Here is a 6,960-nt window from a genome sequence, read left to right as displayed (position 1 = left end):
GACATGGTAAGTTTTTTTATGAAAGAATTGATTAAGAAAGTAAACGATTATCAGATTCCCGGTAACGGAACCAATTTGTTTAACCAAATATAAGGATTCCGGTCAAAACTTATGTTAGAAGAACTCGGGTTACTGATAATCAAATAGAAATAAGAATAATTGAGAAATAATAGCTGAACGCAAAATAAATCAATGTATTCCAATAGTATTTCGTGTCCTTACAAATGATGAATCTTCTCCTTTTATAGTTATTTCTAGATAATACGTTTTGTTTTTACCATAATAGTATCATTATTGATAATTAATGGCATTTAATGGCATTTATTGTAACGTTACAATCAGTAATCATATTTGATTTAATACAGATTTCTTAACGTTTTCCGTATTTAATGCCCAGTAGCACGTGTCTACACCTTTTTTACTATCATATTCGTTCCCTTCCATCATAAAGAGGTTCGAGCATCTATCTCTCTTGCTTTTTCCTGAATATCTATCCGTGCCTGTTGAAGCTCGTGCCTCTTTGATTATTCTTCGTCACCTATCCTCCTTTGACTGGTCCACGTGTCATGACGTGTCATCTTATAATAAATTCCATATATAAACTTAATTTTTCCCAATACACTATGCACTTAAGTTTTCGGCACAAAAAACTAAGATAGGCCTCGACTCAAATTATAATCCTTAAGGTGCGTACTACCCTTTCTCCGAATTACATCTGTTGCTTACTTTTTATTTTAATTTTTTTTTTTCCAATGTGTTTTTGTCTATGGATAGAGAAATGCTTCTGTATCCACTACTTGAAGGCGGGGGTGGAAGCAATGGTTAAAGTTCTGGCGAAGGAAGTCAACGCAACGGTTTTCATGGGAGAGAAGTGGTGATTACTTGTATGTTACTGGTGTTTATATGGATTATTTCTAGATTTTCTAATCATAGTTGTAATATTGGAAAGATTACCTGATATATCCTGAAGTCAAGTATTTATGTGGCCATCTTGTATGCTATCTTAAATGTTTTGTTTTCCTCTTAAATCATAAGTATTTTTTTAGTTTTAATGTAGTATAATATAAACCAGAAACTAATTGAAAACGTGAATTTCATTAGGCTATATTTTATTATATACACGCCTTCTACCCCTGATAATATATCTTAATTTAACTTTGTATAACCGTTAGTAAATCAAAAATAATATATTGTATGCTAACATTTAATAAATAAGACATCATGTTACTTAATTTAATTATAATGTAATATCGAACATATTATATTAACAAAAATAAATGTGATCTTCATATTTGTATGGAATTTTTTTTTTGTTCCTTTCCGGTGTAAAGTAATTGATGTCCACCTTTCTTTTGTTGGTATTAAATAAATTTCTCTAGTTTAAATTTATTTTTAAAATATTTTAGTCCTTACATTCCTAATTGAAACGGTATATAAGAAGACCTGTAAAAGTTTTCTAGCATTTACTGATTTCTTTTTAGATGAATTAACCTCATGTGAGTATCATTTATTAGAGCTTATCCCAAAAGATTTACATTTCCTTACTTACTTGAATTGAAAAGGCATCAATATCTTTTCCTATCTATCCAGATTCTTAGTCTCCATATTTAAATTTTTTCCTTATTTGTAGCTCCATTAAATCTTTTCATCATTCCATTCCTTTTTCAAGAGCAAAGTGAGAAGGCAGGACGTCGGTGGTCTATTTGGAAACAGTTTCTCTATCCTAGGATAGGGGTAAGATCTGCGTACACACTATCATCCCCAAACCCCACTAAAGTGGGATTATACTGGGTTGTTGTTGTCATTCCCCTTTCAAGTCTTTACCATTCTAAATCTCTTACCATTTTTTTTTTTTTACCCTTTTCCATATTTTTTCCAAATCCAAGTAGTACAAGTTTATTTGGAATTACAGACTTTACAGTTCTCTTCATCTTTTCTAGCAATTTCAACGCTTTAATTTCTACAAAAATGGCGGGCAAAAATGAACACGTAGCCGTTCATGAGCAATCAACCGAAGGCCAAAAACTGCCACTCCTAGATCGTGTAGCCATTGTTACCGGCTCTTCTCGCGGTATAGGCAAAGCGATTGCACTTCATTTGGCTTCTCTTGGTGCTAAACTCGTCATCAACTATTCCTCAAGCTCCACTCAAGCCAACGACGTCGTATCTCAAATCAATTCCGGCTCCAATTCCCCACGCGCCGTTGCCGTCAAAGCCAATATCTCTGTCAAAGCCACTCTTGGCGCGTTCATATGCTGTAAAGAAGGAGCCAACAGAATAAAGCGCGGCGGAGGTGGGAGGATTATATGCTTAGCATCGTCTGCAGCGGCGTCGTTTAGGCCTAGGAACGGGGCGTACACGGCGTCAAAGGCGGCGGTGGAAGCAATGGTTAAAATACTGGCGAAGGAGCTAAAAGGATCGGGAATAACGGCCAACTGTGTGGCGCCGGGACTGTTGTGAACTTAGTGAGTAACTCGGGCATATTTGGAATTTTAGATAATTATTTGTGGGACACAGGTTGAATGTAGGCATGGAAAATTAGTTATATAAGTATAGCAGAGGGGGTAGAGTATTCTTTATGGAAGTTGTCAAGTCTTAGTAACTCATCTATGATCTTCTGTATTTCTCATCTCCAATTCTGTATCAGTCTAATTCTCAGCCCCTTTCTTCTTAGATTTATGTTGCTCTATCGTTAGCATCTACATTGTAATCACAATTACTGTTGAGTTAATATAATCAGTTGGTTGGGTGTAATATCGGGTTTGTTACATTAGTTCTTTCATCCAGAGGTCTCCAATGGAGGACCAAAAAGTACTCAAGGCTTTCATTGATAATTCAATTCGTGATTCAGTTCAACAAATGAAGGATTCAATTTCTAAGGATCAAGCTGAACTTCGTCTGTATTGTTGGAGATTATGGGGGGGAAAGGCTATGACCTCTTTTCAACCCCGAGATATAGCTATGGACGCAAAATTATGGCGGTTTCGAGGCAAGAATCTGGAGGCTTGGATATTCCAAGCAGAACGTTATTTCGATTTTTATAAAATTAAGGATGATCAGAAGCTTACTAGGGCGTCGTTCTACCTCGAAGGTGTGAAGCATTGGAATGATACGAGTGGTTAGTTAGAAACAATCAATTAATTGATTGGCCACATTTTGCTGATAAGGTGAGAATTCGATTTAAATAGAAAGGGCTCGTGTCAGCGGAAGGGAGATTAGCGAAACTCCGGCAAGTAACCTCTATGGCTGAGTACGAAAGTTATTTTGAAGCTATTTCATCGGAGTTGGGTGGGTCAGATGTACTTTCTCCAGGCCTTGCATATGTTCCTCCACAATGGAGCAGTATAACCACCTCACAATTGCCGCAATACTGTGGTGAGCAGTCTGCTTGCGAAAGCAGTATCAATGCGTGCAAGATGTTCGATGAATTGTTTGATAGGTCCAAAGATGCGACTTCTCTTAGTACATCTACCAAGCTTGGTCAGCTTATGATTTAGAATCCGCACAAGGTGAGTAAGCTGACAATACATACCACGAAGGCAACTGCTTGCAATAACGACTCTAATACTGAAGCGAAGAATGATGAGGCAAAAATTGTTCCCATTAAAAACGAACCTCTAGATTTTGTTGATGCAATTGCAGAGAAGCCTTCATTGCGAATTAATTCTACATTTTGTATTCCCTATGACCTAGTCGTGTTTGATAATCACAAAGTTTTAGAAGGTTGTTGGAATAATTTACTTGTTGGAAATTCTAGCAAAGTATGCCTTCAACGTCGACTAGGGCTTGCTTAATGCTTGGAGGAGATGCCTTGTATTCTTTGCGCTTGCAGTTATGCCCAGCCTATAAGCAGAGGTATATGTTATCACTGCAATGCACTTTGTCATGATGTACTTATAACAACTTTGCATCAATTTTTCCCTGTTCAATTCGGATTAGAGTTTCCATTTGATCCTGGATCTACTTTGCTTGCCACATCCATTGGAGTAGCAAGAGATTGTGTATTCTGCGATGCTTCGGGCAACTTAAAGCCTGATAAGTTCATAACGTTAACCTTGTGGAATTCTTGTATTACACCTTTGAAACTTCAGTTGAGATATATTGTTGATGCATGTGCTTGGGTGCCAATAGAATATGTGGGCAAAAATATTGTAATACAAGTTGTTGCTGGTACATATGCTAATGCTGCCATTACTGATGGATTTCTGAGAAAACTTGGACAGATACATGTATGCAATGTCACCTTCTTGACAATTATCAACCTTGGTTTTATGTTGGATGGTACCTCTCCTTCTATTGTCCATTTTCTTATTGACACAAGGAAGGAGGTGGGTTGTGCTATTATAAACATCGGGGTGAATGCTTCATTGGGTGTCATGTATGAAGTTTTACAACTTGCAAATGGACTGGTTAATCCCACTGTTATTATTCTGGTTCTTCAATCTGAAGTTGTCCTATTGGAAAGGGAGGAATGCCTTGGACACGTTCTTGCGAGCATCACTGGAGAAGGAACCGCATTAGATATATGTTGTGAGATTATTGAGTATCATCAACTGGAGCCATTTACAGCCACTCCTCGAGATAATATTCTTCAGAGACTTGAGCTTTTAGAAATTCTCGCAAAGACCCGGGAGCAACCACAACTTGGTTTAGTTGTCTATGTCAACAATGATCAACTTAGTGTTCCTTGCAAGCATGAAACGATGCACAATTTTAAATCATATAGCTGTTCATATGTTGGGTCGGAGTGTGCTATGTTGTTTCTTCATTTGGCACTTCATTTATATGAGGCAGTGACTAGGCAAAAACTCAGGCATCCTCATTTTGACGCTTACCAGGATGGATTATATGTTGGGGGTGATTATCAGATGGTTGAAATTTTTTCCAACATTCATAGAGATGAAATTTTGTCTGCTATGGATAATGTCTACACATGCATAAACCCATTCAAAGTTCTATTCTGGTGGAGGACTGCATTAATTTACCAAACACTAGAAAAGGAGTATAGTACACTAATTCATGGTCCACCATATCAAGGTTGGATAATAGTTCTGATAAATAAAAAGAGGGTCATCAGAGATTATTGGGCTAAGCAGGTCCTAAAGAAAGTGTTGGTTTGGCATCATGACTTCATTAACCTTCTAAAAGATAAATGTGTCACCAAAGAGAGTGAGAAGAACAGTGCATATGCAAAGGAAGTTGATATTATTTTATGGATTCGTATGATTTCGGCTGATGGGTTCCAGTTGTATAGAGCAAGGTTCTTGCAACATATAACATTACTCTACCCGAACCTTGAGGACAAAGTTCTTTTTGAGGCGGAAGGTATTGTTGTGAACTTATTGAGTAACTCTGTGGAGGGCATATTTGGAAAATTAGATAATTATTTGTGGGATCCAGGTTGAATGTAGGCAGGGGGAAATTAGTTATAAGTATAGCACAGGGAGTAGAGTATTCTTTATGGAAGTTATGAAGTCTTAGCTCTGTGTTCTCATCTCTGGCCTTCTGTATTTCTCATCTCCAATTCTGTATCAGTCTAATTCTCAGTCCCTTTCTTCTTAGATTTATGTTGCTCTATCCTTACTATCGTTAGCATCTACATTGTAATCACAATTACTGTTGAGTTAATATAATCGGTTGGTTGGGTGTAATATCGGATTTGTTACAGGGACCTATAGCGACGGATATGTTTTTCGACGGGAAAACGGAGGAAATGGTAAAAAAGGTGATTGACGAGTGCCCTAAGGGATGACTTGGTCAGTCGGAGGATGTTGCGCCGGTGGTTGGGTTTTTGGCCGGCGACGCTTCTGAATGGGTTAATGGACAGATCATTCGTGTCAATGGCGGCTACATCTGATTTACTAAAAGTTTTTCCTAGTAGAATTTTGCTAGCATAAACATGGATTTTGGATTTGGGTACTCTGGTTTTGTTTCATTGGGTTTGTATTTGAATTTCATAATTTACTTTTTTTTTTGGATATTTTTATATCATAGTAATCAGAAAAATAAAATATTTTTGTTTTTCGTTGACGGTTTTCTTGCAATTTTGCAACTTATCTATCATGCCCTTTATAATTTATAATTTAAGAAAATAATTTTTTAAGATCTCTTACGCGTAAAAGTAAATCTCTCGTATATATAAAAAAAATAGAATCATAAAATTTAAAATAAATATGTAAAGAGTAACAAAATCAATTGACCCTTTGTTTACGGAAAACTAAAAAATTTCAGAGTACTGATGTTACCAAAGAGATAGATGTCTTTTGAGTTGTCTTTGCGATTACATGCCAATTTGGTCCCACTTAGTCATTTAAATATGATAAATTTATTTTTTTCAGTCAAACCAAGTGAAGAGAAAATGCCCACTCCATTTAAAAAAAATGATATTTTTAACTTTAATAATATATCCAAACTTTGATATTTTATTGGATATTTATTACTTTTTCTTGCTAGATAGAAAGATTCATGTTAGTCATGATATCTCATACTATTGTATACTCCTCCGTTCATTTTTTTTTGTGTTAGTCATGATATCTCATATTATTGTATGCACCCCTTGAGAAATAATAAATAAAATACATAATTTACCATAATACACATATTATTTGGTGTATAGTCTTAATAAATTTAAAAAATAATTTGTAATGAGTAATTAATGCTAAGGGCAAAATAAAAAATAAATTATTTTTCTCTTGATATACGAAAAGTGACAAGTAAAAATAAAATTTTATTTTTAAAATACTTGACTACTAAAAGTGAACGGAGGGAGTATAATATAGTGCTCACCGAACATATGGATACATGTTTTTCCAAAATATTTTTCTTCGTATCAAACACCCGCTATATCAATCTGTCTCCCCGCCTTTGCTTTTAGGGGTTGTTTGGTAAGGTGTATAAAAATAGTACTGAATAAGGTATATTAGTAATGCATGGGCTAGTAATGCAAGCATTAGTTATGTA

The 6,960-nt window shown here is 35.7% G+C and overlaps 1 pseudogene; it reads left to right on the top strand.

Moving 5' to 3' along the window:
* Positions 1 to 1,652: 1,652 nt before the first annotated feature.
* LOC104216769 (NADPH-dependent aldehyde reductase-like protein, chloroplastic) lies at positions 1,653 to 5,930 on the top strand (annotated as a pseudogene).
* The last annotated feature ends 1,030 nt before the right edge of the window (positions 5,931 to 6,960 follow it).

This window comes from Nicotiana sylvestris, chromosome 4, assembly GCF_000393655.2.
Source record: "Nicotiana sylvestris chromosome 4, ASM39365v2, whole genome shotgun sequence".
NCBI lineage: Eukaryota > Viridiplantae > Streptophyta > Magnoliopsida > Solanales > Solanaceae > Nicotiana > Nicotiana sylvestris.
The sequence above is the reverse complement of the archived record's forward strand: the minus strand, read 5'-3'. Positions and strand labels throughout refer to the sequence as shown.